The sequence below is a fragment of the Magnolia sinica genome, chromosome 1 (genome assembly GCF_029962835.1).
Source record: "Magnolia sinica isolate HGM2019 chromosome 1, MsV1, whole genome shotgun sequence".
Classification (NCBI taxonomy): domain Eukaryota; kingdom Viridiplantae; phylum Streptophyta; class Magnoliopsida; order Magnoliales; family Magnoliaceae; genus Magnolia; species Magnolia sinica.
The window spans coordinates 42052736-42067367 of NC_080573.1; positions in this window are offsets into that span (position 1 = coordinate 42052736).

Genomic DNA, 14632 nt, shown 5'->3' on the forward strand with positions numbered 1-14632 from the left:
ATGGGGTGCTATAGATATCCCTGGGTGAAAGTCCATAAACCCTTATGGTATCAGGAGGTTGCTCCAACGTCCAGACCGAGTGGGTGCATGAGTGCCGAGTGCCGATTACCAGAAGGTTACACTTTTCACTGTGTCGTAGTTGGTTAGAAGGGGCTACGGCCTTACCCGCCTGAGGGGAGGGGGCAAAACTAGGCTGAGTTTGACCAGCTCGAGGAATGGGTGTGCTATCAACGAGCCAAGTCCAATATTGACAGACAGATAGTGAGGTCTTTTTCACTCACCTTATTGGGCGCGAGGGGGCGGCAATCTGGTTGGCATGTACAAGACCCCGGTTATATTCCAGAGTTGAATTATATTGATATGTGGACTTAGATGAGAATTTATATGATTGAGTTGCATCTTGCATCGCATAACCTTGGTATGGCCAACATCATTCATGCCTTGCATCGCATTGCCTTGGTATGACTAGTGGTATTCATGGATTCATCAGCATATTTCGCATTACTCTGATACTTTATAATTGTATTAATAAATTACGCACATACTTTTACCACCCTCTAAGCTTTCCATAAGCTTATGCACGACCATTGCGTGCAGGTGACATTGGATCGCAGCAGCGCTGAGGTTTGAGCACGTGGCAGATCATTTTGGAGCTTTTTTCTAGCATCATTGTATTTCACTTTATGTGCTTTGTACTTGTAAATTTTGAACATAGTGAAAATGCGATGTAGTTTTTGGTTGTTATTTGTAGGTTACGCCTTTGGTTATGTTTATTATGAATCAAACTGATGTTGAAAATCCTCCTCGTAGCATCCTAGGATCGGAACTTGGCGAATGGGCGCCTGGAGCCGAATGGGGTACTACGGAGGCTGTCGGTGCCGAATTCGGTGATCAAGAATTTTGTGAGCCCGGTCTCCGAGTTTGGGGTGTGACAGAAGTTGGTATCAGAGCATAACTTAAGAATAACTGAGAACAACACTACATATCTGCTATGAGTTTAGAATGACTAAGTCCCGAAGTTCGGATAGCTTTGTGATTTTTTGTTAGAGACTCTTAACGGCATGCCTTCGAGAGTTCTCAAAGTTGATAAGCGCCTTTGCCTTTTTTTGTAAGACATAATGCCCAGGAGAGTGACCCGATCGACTCCCGCACTACCACCTGAGACTCCCACTCCACCACCTGCGATTTCCTCACTACCACGTATGATCCCCACTCCACCATTAGAGATTCCTACTGCCCAACCTGAGGATGCCTCTACTCTACCAAAGACCGGTGCGGATTCGACCATATCCGTGAGTGCCTCTCAATTACAGCAGATGTTGCAGGCTATGACGGCCACCCTTAAGGGGCCTGGCAGGCACCCTGTTGTTTCACCAGCTCAGGTAGAGCAGGAGCACGTGAGCGCCCTTCTTCGAGAGTTCCGACGGCTCGATCCCCCCGGTTTTCAGGGCGAGTCAGACCCGACAGCAGCTAAGAAATGGCGCTCCGACGTGGAGAAAATATTTGATACGATGGGATGTACGACTGAGCGGTGAGTCCAATTAACAGTATTTCTTCTCCATGGTGAGACTGAGCATTGATGGACATCAGTCTCTCGAGTAGCAAGCACTGATTTCGTGTGGACCTGGGAGGACTTTGTTCATCGGTTTGACCAATAGTATTTTCTTGATCACATCTGACGACAGTGAGCATTGGAGTTCGAGGTCCTGGTACAGGGTGATATGACGGTGGGTCAGTATGCCGCTCATTTTGTAGCGCTATCAAGATTTGTACCATACTTGGTAGATGATGAGGAGCGGAGAGCCCGCTGCTTCAAGGACGGCTTGCGTTACGGTCTTCGAGGTCGTGTTATTGGACATGAGCTTCTGACTTTCGAGGGGGTGGTATGGAAGGCCCAGATTTATGAGGCTGAGTCGGCCGGTTCTCAGTCTAATCACGGTCAGAGGAGGGATCGGAAGAGGAAGGTTCCTTTCGGTGACTCCCAGCAGTGTCGACCACAGCAGTAGAGGCGCACAGGTCACCCAGCTTTCTGAGCACCATCAGTACCTCCAGCACCACCTCCGAGGCAATTCACCGGCACCTATTTTGGGTGTGGTGCGACGGGGCATCGTATGTAGTAGTGTTCGCACCCCCAGCAACAGCCATAACCGAGAGGTTCACAGTAGCCTCTACCACAGCAGCAGCAGAGACCCCCACAACAGGAACGACAAAAACCCCCACCACTGAGGCCACCTCAGCAGAAGCATCAGCATCAGCCTCCGAGGCCGCGACAATAGAGATAGTAGTTTTGACCACCTCAGCGACCCCAACAGTAGCAGCACGCTCAGAGGGGTCAACACCTCCCCAGCCGACTCAAGCTAGGTTCTACGCGGCTCAACAGGATCCACAATCATCTGGAGGAGTCATTGAGGGTATACTTCCAGTCTCTGCATACATCGCTTGAGTTTTATTTAATTTCGGTGCTTCGCACTCGTTTATGTCCGAGGGATTCGGTCATTCGAATGGATTACCGATAGAGTCTGCTTGAGAGGGGTTGACCGTATCGACACCCTTAGGGAAGACTACAGTATTAAGCCGCTTCTATTCATCTTGCCCCATGCTAGTGGGAGAGACTTTCTTACCTGCCGACTTATACGAGCTGCCGATGTCAGATTTCGACATTATCTTAGGCATGGATTGGTTTATCGTGTACCACGCCATCTTAGACTACTCCGTGAGGATAGTCACATTCTGTATACCAAGCTTGCCACAGTTTCAGTTTATTACAGAGCCCTGGGGAGAGCCATTGTCTTGCTTGATGTCCTGCGCCGTTGAGGAGCCTGTTGCCGCTTATATTGATCAGTTGCCGATTGTCTATGATTTTCCCGATGTGTTGCAGGAGATTCCAGGATTACCACCGCACCGAGTTTCAGATTGATCTTGTGCCCAGTACCGCACCTATTTCGAAAGCCCTGTACCGTATGACACCGTTGGAATTGCGGGAACTGCAGAAGCAGTTAGACTAGTTGTGCGAGTTAGGCTTTATTCGTCCAAGTAGTTCACCATGGGGAGCGCCGGTACTCTTCATGAAGAAGAAAGACAGCTCGTTCAGGCTCTGCATGGACTACCGCGAGCTCAATAAAGTCATGATTAAGAACAAGTATCCGCTCCCAAGGATCGATGATTTGTTTGATCAGCTGCAGGGTACACAATTCTTTTCAAAGATTGACCTGCATTTTGGTTATCATCAGATTCAGGTCTGAGAGGAGGACATTCCGAAGACGGCTATCAGGATGCGTTATGGTCATTTTGAGTTTCAGGTCATGTCCTTCGAACTGACCAATGCACCCGCGGTCTTCATGCAGTTGATGAATGATGTCTTCCATCCGTATCTTGATCAGTTTGTTGTAGTCTTCATCGATGACATTCTAATCTATTCGATGACCCGTGAGGAGCACGAGCAGCATCTGGAGGTTACGTTGCAGACCCTCTACGTACACCAGTTGTATGCGAAGCTGGAGAAGTGCGTGTTTTGGCAAGAGAATGTGAAGTTTCTCGGTCACGTGGTGACTAGGGAGGGTATCGCAGTGGACCTCGCGAAGGTTGAGGCAGTGCAACAGTGGGGCCAGCCCACGAATGCTTCTGAGATCCATAGTTTCCTTGGTTTGGCGGGCTACTACCGGCGTTTCATTGAGGGCTTCTCTCGTATTGCAGTCCCGTTGACCAGGTTGACTCGGAAGGGCGCAGAGTTTGTTTAGAGCGACATTTGCGAGTGAGCATTTATGGAGTTGAAGGACCGCCTCACGTCTGCTCCTGTCCTCACTAGTCCCTCTCGGAGTGATGGATTTGTTGTATTTACTAATGCCTCGCATATTGGTTTGGGTGTTGTCCTGATGCAGCACGGAGACCAGTGGCCTTCGCATCTCGTCAGCTCAACGTCCATGAGCTGAAATACCCCATGCATGATTTAGAGCTAGCTGCAGTTGTCTTCGCACTGAAGGGATGGAGATACTATCTTTACAGGGTTAGGTTCGAGATCTTTTCTAGCCATAAGAGCTTGAAGTACCTCTTCTCGCAATCTGAGTTGAACATGAGCCAGAGGCGCTGATGGATCTCCTGAAGGACTATGACTTCAATCTTCAGTATCACTCGGGCAAGGCAAACGTGGTGGCGGATGCCCTCAGCCGTCAGAGACATGGCCTGTTACTGCATATGATGGTCTGGGAATAGAGGATGTTCGGGAATATCGTAGAGTATGATTTTGAGTTCGGCCTGTAGTCTTCTATCGGGCAGTTATCGAGCCGGTCGATTCAACCCTCTCTTGTTACCAGGGTGATCGAGGCTCAGTAGGCTGATGAGTCATTACAGATTTATATAAATGAGGTGACATCTGAGAGTCAGGCAGATTAGCAGATTGGTTCAGATGGTGGACTTCGCTTCAGAGGCCGATTATGTGTCTCGGATATTCCTGAGTTACGCAGAGATCTTATGACCAAGGCGCATCGATCGCGGTTTTCTATCCACCCTGGTTTGACGAAGATGTACCGTGACATGAGGTGATAGTATTTTTGGGTGGGGTTGAAGCGCCAGATCTCCAGTTTTGTGGCCGAGTGTGACACATGCAAGCGTGTCAAGGCCAATCATCAAAGACCCCCTGGTCTATTGCAACCGTTGAGTGTCCCGATGTGGAAGTGGGAGCACGTGTCGACAAATTTCATTATGGGGTTACCGAAAACTCAGCGCGGTCATGACGCCATTTGGGTTGTTGTGGATCGTCTGACAAAGTCGGCACATTTTATTATGATGCGTGTGATTTGATCTATGGACTGGCTTACAAGGTTATTTATCGAGGAGATTGTGAAACTACATGGCATTCAAGTCTCGATCGTTTCTGACCGAGACTCGAAGTTCACGTCTCAGTTTTGGGGGAGCTTTCAGAGAGCGATGGAGACTGATTTGCAACTTAGCACTGCATACCATCCGTAGACCAATGGCCAGACTGAGAGGGTCAACCAGATCCTTGAGGATATGCTGCAGGCCTGCTCGATTGATTTCGGGGGTAGCTGTGATGAGCATTTGTGATTGGCTGAGTTTGCGTATAATAGTAGTTATCAAGCGACCATCAGCATGGCTCCTTTTGAGGCACTATATGACAGACCATGCAAGTTACTGAGTTGTTGGACCGAGGTTGGAGAGCGCCGTCTCCTAGGTCCCAAGCTTGTGCAGGAGACGTCAAAGGCTATCAATATCATCAGGCAAAGGATGCACACAGCTCAGAGCCGGCAGAGAATGTTGTTAATCACCGGCGTCGTCCCTTAGAGTTTGATGTAGGGGACCATGTGTATCTCAAGGTCTCGCCCATGAAAGGCATAGTTCAATTTGGAGCAAAGGGTAAGCTTGCCCCGAGATTCATAGGACCTTTCGAGATCACTGGGCGTGTTGGCGCCGTGGCCTATCGGCTTGCCTTGCCATCTCAGTTGTCTGGCATCCACAACATTTTTCATGTCTCTATGTTGAGGAAGTGTGGGTCAGACATCGTTCTTATTATTGATTGGCAGCCGTTAGAGGTTCGTGAGGACGCTTCCTACATTGAGCAGTCAGTTCGTATCCTTGATCAGAAGGAGCAGGTCCTCCGGACCAAGGTCATTCCGTTAGCGAAGGTTCAATGGGGTCACCATTCTGTTGAGGAGGCTTCTAGGGAGCGCGAGGCTGAGATTCGAGAGCACTATCCCCATCTCTCTGATGATTGATTATATGTTGTATTTTGTATACTATCTCTGATTTTATATTATGATATTATGTTTCTTCTTCCTCATGAGTTATGTGTAGTTACGATGATTTTATAAATTTCGAGGATGAAATTTTTATTAGGAGGGGAGAGCTGTAAGCCCCATGTCTTAGTCTGTACCCTTCCGTAAGTTTTCGCGATCTTCCCGATCAAATTTCGACAGCCTTTGACCTTTATTCAACATTTGTGCACAACCCTGAGTTACACGCCGTCAACTCGAGACCTATACCCTAGCGACCATGTCGTCGCCGCGGTTTCGATGCCCCGTCTTGCGCGCCAAGGTGATACCTAGGCCAGGACATGTGGGCCCGCATTCAGTTCGAGAAAAACACCGCACGTTGCAAAACTCAAGAGAATCTCTACCAAATGTCACATCCATCAATCAATCAATCCCATCAAGGGTCAAGTACATGTCAAGTACACATCACCTCATACCCATCCCCAAGCAACCCCTAAAGTCAAAAGTTCTTACACACCCCATAATTTTCTTACACCATCTACCCCCTAAAGTCAAAAGTTTATTACACACCCATCACTCACCACATCCATCACTCCATCACCCATCTCTCTCTCTCTCTCTCTCTCTCTCTCTCTCTCTCTCTCTTTACAACCCTCTCTCTCTCATTTCTCAACTCATTTTCCCAAGTAAGAGAGGAATCCCACGTCTAAGCTCTTTCACCTCCAAGAGAGCCTTGTGTGTGGCCCACTTCCTACCCTCTCATCTTCCATCTCAACCATCCAAACTCCATCTCTTCCGTTAGGATCGAAGCTAAGGAGCAAAGGAAGCCAATGGGAGCAAGAAGAAGTAGATGGTGGGTGATCTTGGACCCACATTCTTCCTTTTTTGTATTTTCCCTTTTTTTGTGATTAAGGGCCCACATATGATGGGACCCACCTTGATGTATGCTTGTATCCAAGAGGGGCCCATAGTGGAGGGGTCCATCCATCATCGCCGATCCCTTTCCTCTCTTTCTATCTTTCTCTATGATGAATGGCCCACCTACGATGTGGGTGTTTTATCCATGCCGACCAACTAGTGAGCCACTTGATCCCGAATTCGGGGTCCGCATGACCAGATGGTTGCACAGGCCTGGATGGATGGGGAGGTTAATCAAAATCAAGTGGGCCACGTCTGTGTGGGACCTACCTTAATTTTTTTTGTGAACACGGTCCGTCCAGCGTCCCTGGACGCTGGACGTGTTCACTGAGGTGTGAATCGACAGTGAGGTGTACTCACAGGAGGGTTGGTTTTTTTTAGCATTTGGGTGGGCCACTTGTACAGGCCCCACCTTGATGTGTACACCAAATCCACACCGTCCATCCTATTCCTCGGCTCATTTTAGAAGTTGAGCCGAAAAATGAGGCCGATCCGATTATTCAACGGGCCATAGCATAGAAAACAGTGTTTTCTACCCTTGAAATCTCCCCTGATGTTTCTATACACCCAAAATATCTCAAACATTGGGCTCATTTAGCCTGTCATGAGCTGTAAAATCCAATGGCTGGGTTGGATTTTTCGGACGCGGGCCCTACCATGGAGAATCCTCAGAAATCCTTGTTTAAAAAAAAAAAGGGAATGCAGCATCAGGCGCTGTTGTTGTCAGTAGCGTGCGCAACCGCTGCTGCACCGCGGATGGTAAAAGGGGCAGGGAACATGGGTCCCAGGCACAGGCCCCACCGTGATGTGTGCCGATCATCCACGTCATGCATTAAGTGGGCCCCCTGCTGGCCGCGGGCCACCCCAAAGATTAGTCGTACCTGGAACTCACGTGGCCCACATCACAAGGAACAGTGTGATTGAATGTCTGCCATGAAAACCCCTTTTGGACGTCCAGAAATTTTGGATTATTTTGAAATTTATTTTTCCTTACATCCAGGTCTGTGTGATGTTATGAACAGTTTGGACGACAGGTAAACATTATGGTGGGCCCCACGTGGGACCCAATGATGTATGTGTTCTATCCTCACCGTCCACACCCATGGACGATGGGACCCACCCCATGTGTGGGGTCACCTTAGCGTATGTGTATGTCCAGGCCATCCAGGGCCTGGACGTTGGAGTATTATTAATATAATATTAAAATATTATATTATATTATATATATAATATGATATATTATATATTATATTATAATATAACATTATATATATGTATATTATATGCATAGGAGGGTGGGCCCTACATGGGACCCATCTTTGCCTTATTAAGTACAGCTGTAGCTGCAACGTACAGCAGCTATACAGCTGTTGTGTACATCTAGCTGGTGGGAACCCTCCCCTGTCCATTCACGTCAATAAGCTCCATGGGTCCCACGTGATGTATATCTACATCCCAACTTCCTTATGGTGGGACCCATTGTTAGGCAATGTTTGGATGGTGCTGATGCACCTAGGCAATGTTTGGATGATGTTGATGCACCTGGACAAGTTTGGAAGGTGCTGATTTATATGGAAAAGCTTGGGCAGTGCTGGTCCTCATTGATGGGCCATGAGCCCCATGGATTTATAGTGTACAATGATGCACATGTTACACCTACAACTATTGAAATAATTTCAGTATGGTCTAAGCCACTTGAGGACCATGGGTACGGCCCATCCATGAGGCTCATCATGATGCATTTTGGCCCATGAGCGGGGCCCACCAGTTTGTATTGTTAGACCCAGATTCGTGGTCCATTTGGTACGTACAAGGCCCAGGTAGCGTAGCCATTTGTTGTATATGAGGCCCACATGTGAGGCCCAGTTGATTGGCCCATTTGATTCGACCCATTTGATTCGGCCCATTCGATTCGGCCCATTTGGTTGGCCCAGTTAATCGGCCCATTCGATTCGGCCCATTTGATTCAGCCCATTCGATCCGGCCATACCTTAGGAGCAGTGATGGTTTGACGTCCACATTATAGAGCAATGTTGGTTAAATGCCTGCATTGTAACTCTCCCTAGGGCCCATGGTTAAGCCCATACTAGTAGTGTGTAGGCCGTCTAGGCCCATCTTCGTTACAAACAAGAATCCATTGCCATATAACATATTTACTATAGTTCCATGATTCATGATCATACGCATCATATTTATGCTTGATATGAGAAGTGATTGATCATAGCGTGTCTTCGGGCAGATTATTTATGGGCTCCCAGATAGGTGGCGTTGCCCTAAAGGAGCGTACGATATGCGAAGGATTGCTGCATGACTGGATAGTATGATTCATGCATTTTGCATGTGTGTGACATGGTTACTATAAGCCCTAGCGACATTAGGGTCGTAGCTTCCACAGGTGTATCGTGGTTGGTAAGATCGGATACCGAAAATTTTATTCTACATAGGGTGCTATAGATATCCTTGGGTGAAAGTCCCTAAACCCTTATGGTACAAGGAGGTTGCTCCAACGTCTAGACCGACTGGGTGTATGAGCACCGAGTGCCGAGTACCAAAAGGCTGTACTTTCCACTGTGTCGTGGTTGGTTAGAAGGGGGTGTGGCCTTACCCGCCCGAGAGGAGGGGGCAAAGCTAAGCTGAGTTTGACCAGCTCGAGAAATGGGTGCACTATCAACGAGCTGAGTCCGATATTGATAGGCGGATAGTGAGGTCTTTTTCACTCACCTTATTGCGCGCGATGGGGCGGCAATCTGGTTGACGTGTACAAGACCCCAATTATATTCCAGAGTTGAATTATATTCATATGATGACTTAGATGAGGATTTGTATGCTTGAGTTACATCTTACATCGCATAGCCTTGGTATGGCCAACATCATTCATGCCTTGCATCGCATAGCCTTGGTACGACTAATGGTATTCATGGATTCATCAGCATATTTCGCATTACTCTGAACTGCATAATTGTATTAATAAATTGCACACACACTTTTACCACCCTCTAAGCTTTCTATAAGCTTATGCATGACCATTGCGTACAGGTGACGTTAGATTGCAGCAGCGCTGAGGTTTGAGCACTTGGCAGATCATTTTGGAGCTTTTGTCAATCATCATTGTATTTCCCTTTATACACTTTGCACTTGTAAATTTTGAACATAGTGAAAATGTGATGGAGTTTTTGATTGTTGTTTATGGGTTACGCCTTTGGTTATGCTTATTACAAATCAAACTGATGTTGAAAATCCTCCTCGTAGCATCCCAGGATCGGAACCTGGCGAATGGGCGCCGAGAGCCGAGAATGGGGTACTACGAAGGCTGTCGGCGCCGGATTTGGCGATTGGGAATTTTGTGAGCTCGGTCTCCAAATTTGAGGCATAACACTAGATTTGGGTGTGTTCAGATGATCATCAATTACAACATTAATAGATTCCTAAATCACTCATGTTCTCTTATTTAGAACACGATATGCTCGACTATTCAGAGCATTAGCTATGAATATCCCTTCATCACTCTTGGCTTCAAACTTCCATAAATTTTCATAGTCACGTAAGATGAAGCACTTACTTCCAAAAATTCGAAAGTATAACTCATAAGTTGTTTTATCTTTAGATTTTCTTATATATACACGGTTTATAATATAGCAAGCAGTATTTAGAGCTTCAGCCCACAAATTTTTGGGTAACTTCATGCTATTTAGTATAACATTGGTCATCTCTTGTAGCACTATTTTTTCTTTCAACAATGCCATTTTTTTGAGGTGTTTTAGGAGTGAAAAAATCATGCGATATACCTTAATCGGTACAGTATTTCTCAAAATTACTATTTTTGAGTTCAATATCATAATCACTTCTGATTTTGATAATATTCATTTCTTTTTCAGTCTGAATTCGTTTTAGTATCATTTTCACTTCATCGAGAGTCTCAAATTTTTATCTCATGAATGCTACCCAAGTAAATTTAATAAAGTCATCAACAATAACCAGAAAATACTTCTTACTACCTCTACTATCCGTTCTGGTTGGTCTAACTAGATCCATATGAAGAAGTTTAAGGGGTTTGGATGTGGTAGAGGATTTCACTATCTTGTGACTACTCCTAGTTTGTTTTCCAATTTGGCATGCGCCACATATTTTATTAACTTTCTTTAGTTTAGGTAAACCTCTAATAAGATCGATTTTGCTCAGTCTATAGAGGTTTTGGTAGTTAACATGTCCAAGGCATTTTTGTCATAATTTTGTTTCATCTGTTTGGACCATGTAACTTGAGAATGTAGATGAGCAAGACTCATTAATAATATAACAATTTTCAGAAGTCCTACGACCACTTAATGTCACACAACCTTTCTCATTTGAAATTTCACATCCTTGATTAGTAAATTTTACACTATTTTGTTATCACATTTTGAGATATACTTAAAATATTGTGCTTAAGACCTTCAACATATAAGACGTTTTCAAAGGAGGAAGGTTAGAGATTTGTATAGTATCTTAGCCAATAATCTTGCAGTTGCTTCCATCACCAAAAGTAATTGAGCAATCATTCATTTCTTTGTAGTTGGTGAATATATCTTTATCACCTGTCATATGTCTTGAACAACCACTGTCTAGGTACCACTTTGAATGGCTGGAAGCCTTGAAGGCAGTGTGCACAACAAGACAAGTAACTTTAGGAACCCATTTTATTGTTGTTCTAGGTTTTGGAATACCATTGGTTTTCCTTGGCTTAGTAGAATTGAAATTTCTCTGTCTATCAACTCTAATATTATAGTTAGATTTGAGAAGCTTTTTAAGTAAGCTCACTATTTTTTCAGCTAAGGGGTTATATCTTTGATTTCTAAAGCTAATGTTATTAGGATTGACTTTAGAAGCTAGAAGAGATTTTGAATTTTTAAAGTTGTTTTGGTTATTATTTTTCAAGCTCTTTCCTTTTAAGTTAGAGGATTCTCCTTTAACAAATATAGGAGATACATTCTTATTTTTCAGAGGAGTGTCTTTGATATAGCCCAGACCTGATTTATCGCCACACTTTCATGATGCAGTTAATAATTTTTCAAGCTTAGGGTCTCCATGGGCATATCTCCAAGTATCCTTAAAACTCAATAGAGAAGAAATTCCAAGCTTTAATTTCTCATTTTTTATTCTGAGTTTTTCAAATTCAGAAGTTTTGAAACTTAAATCAAGTTTAACTTTTCATAACAATTAGAAAGATAAGATTTTTCCAAAATAATATTTTCAAGTTCTTCTTTTAATTTAAGAAAATTTTCTTTTTGAAGCTTTAGTTTGATAACTATTTTGCAACTTTCCCTATATAGGGCATTATAGGCATCCTAAAGATCATCTTCATTTTCATTTTCAGGGTCACTCCTGAGATTCTCATAATCAGATAAATTACAACTATCTGAGGAGGTGACTCTCACTATAGTCATTAGACCCTTTACTTCATTTAAAGTTTCTTGTTCTGATTCATTCGACTCAGAAGAAATTTCAGAGCTGGATGATTCATCCCAAGTGGCTAACATGCCTTTTCTTTTTGGCTTATCCCTTTTTGGACACTCATTCACCAAATGCCCATATTCATGGCAGTTGAAACATTAACTGTCTTTTAGAGATTTCCAAGTTTTAGATTTTCCCTTTCTCTTATCAGAAGGTTTTTGAAAATCAACTCTTTTCTTACTTTTGAAAATCTTATAAAACTTTTTAACAAGTAAAGTTATATCATCCTCTGTATCTTCAATATTAGAATTAATATTATTATCTTTTGAAATAGATTTGGATGACTTAAGAGCTATGGACTTACCTTCGGGAGCTTTAAAATTTAACTCGTAGGATTGAAGAGAACCAACTAACTTCTCAACCTTCATTTAATCCGTGTCTCTTAGTTCCTAAATGGCAGTAACTTTGGAATTAAACCTCTCAGGATGAGATTGTAGTATTTTAGCACAGACTTTGCTTTCTAGGATTCCATCTCCTAGACCCTAGATAGAATTGACTATGTCATTTAATTTCGTATAGAAGTCCATGAAAGTCTCATTTTCTTCCATACGAATTTCCTCAAACCTTGTAGTGAGGATTTGAACTTTAGATTTCTTAACAATAGTCATTCCTTCATATGTCATTTCAAGAATATCTCATGCTTATTTAGTTGTATCACATGAAATGATTCTTTTGAATTCATCAGGTGATAGAGCACATGTAATTGCATTTAAAGCCTTAGCATTTGCACTGCTTTAATTTTTCTGAGGTATAGTCCATAAATAAAAAGGACTTTCTTTAATGGACTTGGATCAATCACTCCCTAGAACCTCAGACACAGGTGGTTTACATTTAGTTATTATGGCTTGTCACACGCTTTCATCAATGGATTTCAAGAAAATCCTCATTCTAGCTTTTTAATAAGCATAATTTGAGCCATCAAAGGGTGGTGGCCTAATAATAGACAAGCTATCGAAATTTGACATAATGAAAGCTCTAGATCGTTAAACTCAAGGAAATTAATACAAGTAAATGAGCAACTTAGTTTTGATACCACTTGAAAAGGGTGAGCTCTCAGTCTTAAAGGGGAGGGGGAGATTTGAATAGGACTATGCCAAATAAAAAATAATGAACTGAAATATTAAATAAAACTAAATCAATTAGAGATCTCAATTGTAATAGTAATGAGAAATTGATTCAAACATTTTTCAAAGGACAACCTTACACCAAAAACAAATGTTTTAGGTAGGACAACCTGATTTCTTGAACGCAGTAAGGATCAAGATCGCAAACTAAAACAAGAGGCAAAGGAAGAAAGCTATCTATTACAAGCATTCACTACATGTACATGAAAAGATTATAATCATTCAACACACATTCATCACATATATCATCCACCACAAAACACCAGGAGTTATAGTGGTTCGATGTGTACACCAACTGTTCTCAAACAGCCACATTTACTCCACTCCCAATAATCACAACCCACGTGATATTGGCGTTTACTAAAAAATAAGGTTTTCTCAGGTTCGCCTTAAAACCTATGTAGTTGTGTTTTCAAATGGGCCATCACAATTAAAACCCCATGCTGACATTTTCTGGCTAATCTCAATCAAAACCAATATAGAGATTTTCTGGATATCTAAAAAACTAAAAATAAATAAAGAAATAGTACTTATCTTCTTTTGAAGACGTTGTTTGATTTAGCCTGTAGAACCGCTTCGCTTGATGTGTAGATTTTCAATGTCCAATAAACATAATCAAGGGGTTCTAGGTTCTAAATTAATTTTAAATTAACTCAAACCTTGGGTTACTTGTTTGAATTATTTAGATCTCACAAAGTAGAGTAACAAGTCCTTTTAAAAAGTTAGATTCATAAACTGGAGATCAAGGAATTACAAAAATAAATAAGCTATAAAAGAATTTAAAATTATCGGACTATAGCTTGATAATGATGGAGATTTTTCCCTCAAAGTGGAGGCTTTGTATGGATTTTCTGAATGATTTAGAATAAAAAAAGACTTCTATTTATAAGCTAAAAAATGGTTCCTTTGACTGGTCTAAGGTCTCATTCGACTGGTCTAAGAATCAACCAAATTTCAATTTTTTAATGTGATCGGATAAAACTAACCTTCCACTGGTCGAGTGGCCTGCTCGACTGGTCCATCATATCCTTCGACTGGTCGAGGGAGCATAAAATATGTTGCTGGAGTTTGAGTCGACCTCCCTATGACTGGTCAAGCGAGTCTCCACGACTAGTCGAGTAGGCTGCTCAACTGGTTGAGGAACTACCAAAAAAACTCTGAATTTGAGTTTGAATCTTGAATTGGTTGAAGCATTTCTTGGACTGGTCAAGCCAGAGCTTGGACTAGTCGAACTTAGGCTTGGACAAGTCGAATTTAAGCCTAACCAAAGTATAAAAACTTGTGAATAATTATCATAAGAAAGGACCTAAGTCCAGAGTCTTTCTAGGGTCAGTTATACCTGAAATTATTGGACATTGAAGTATATACCTTAAAATT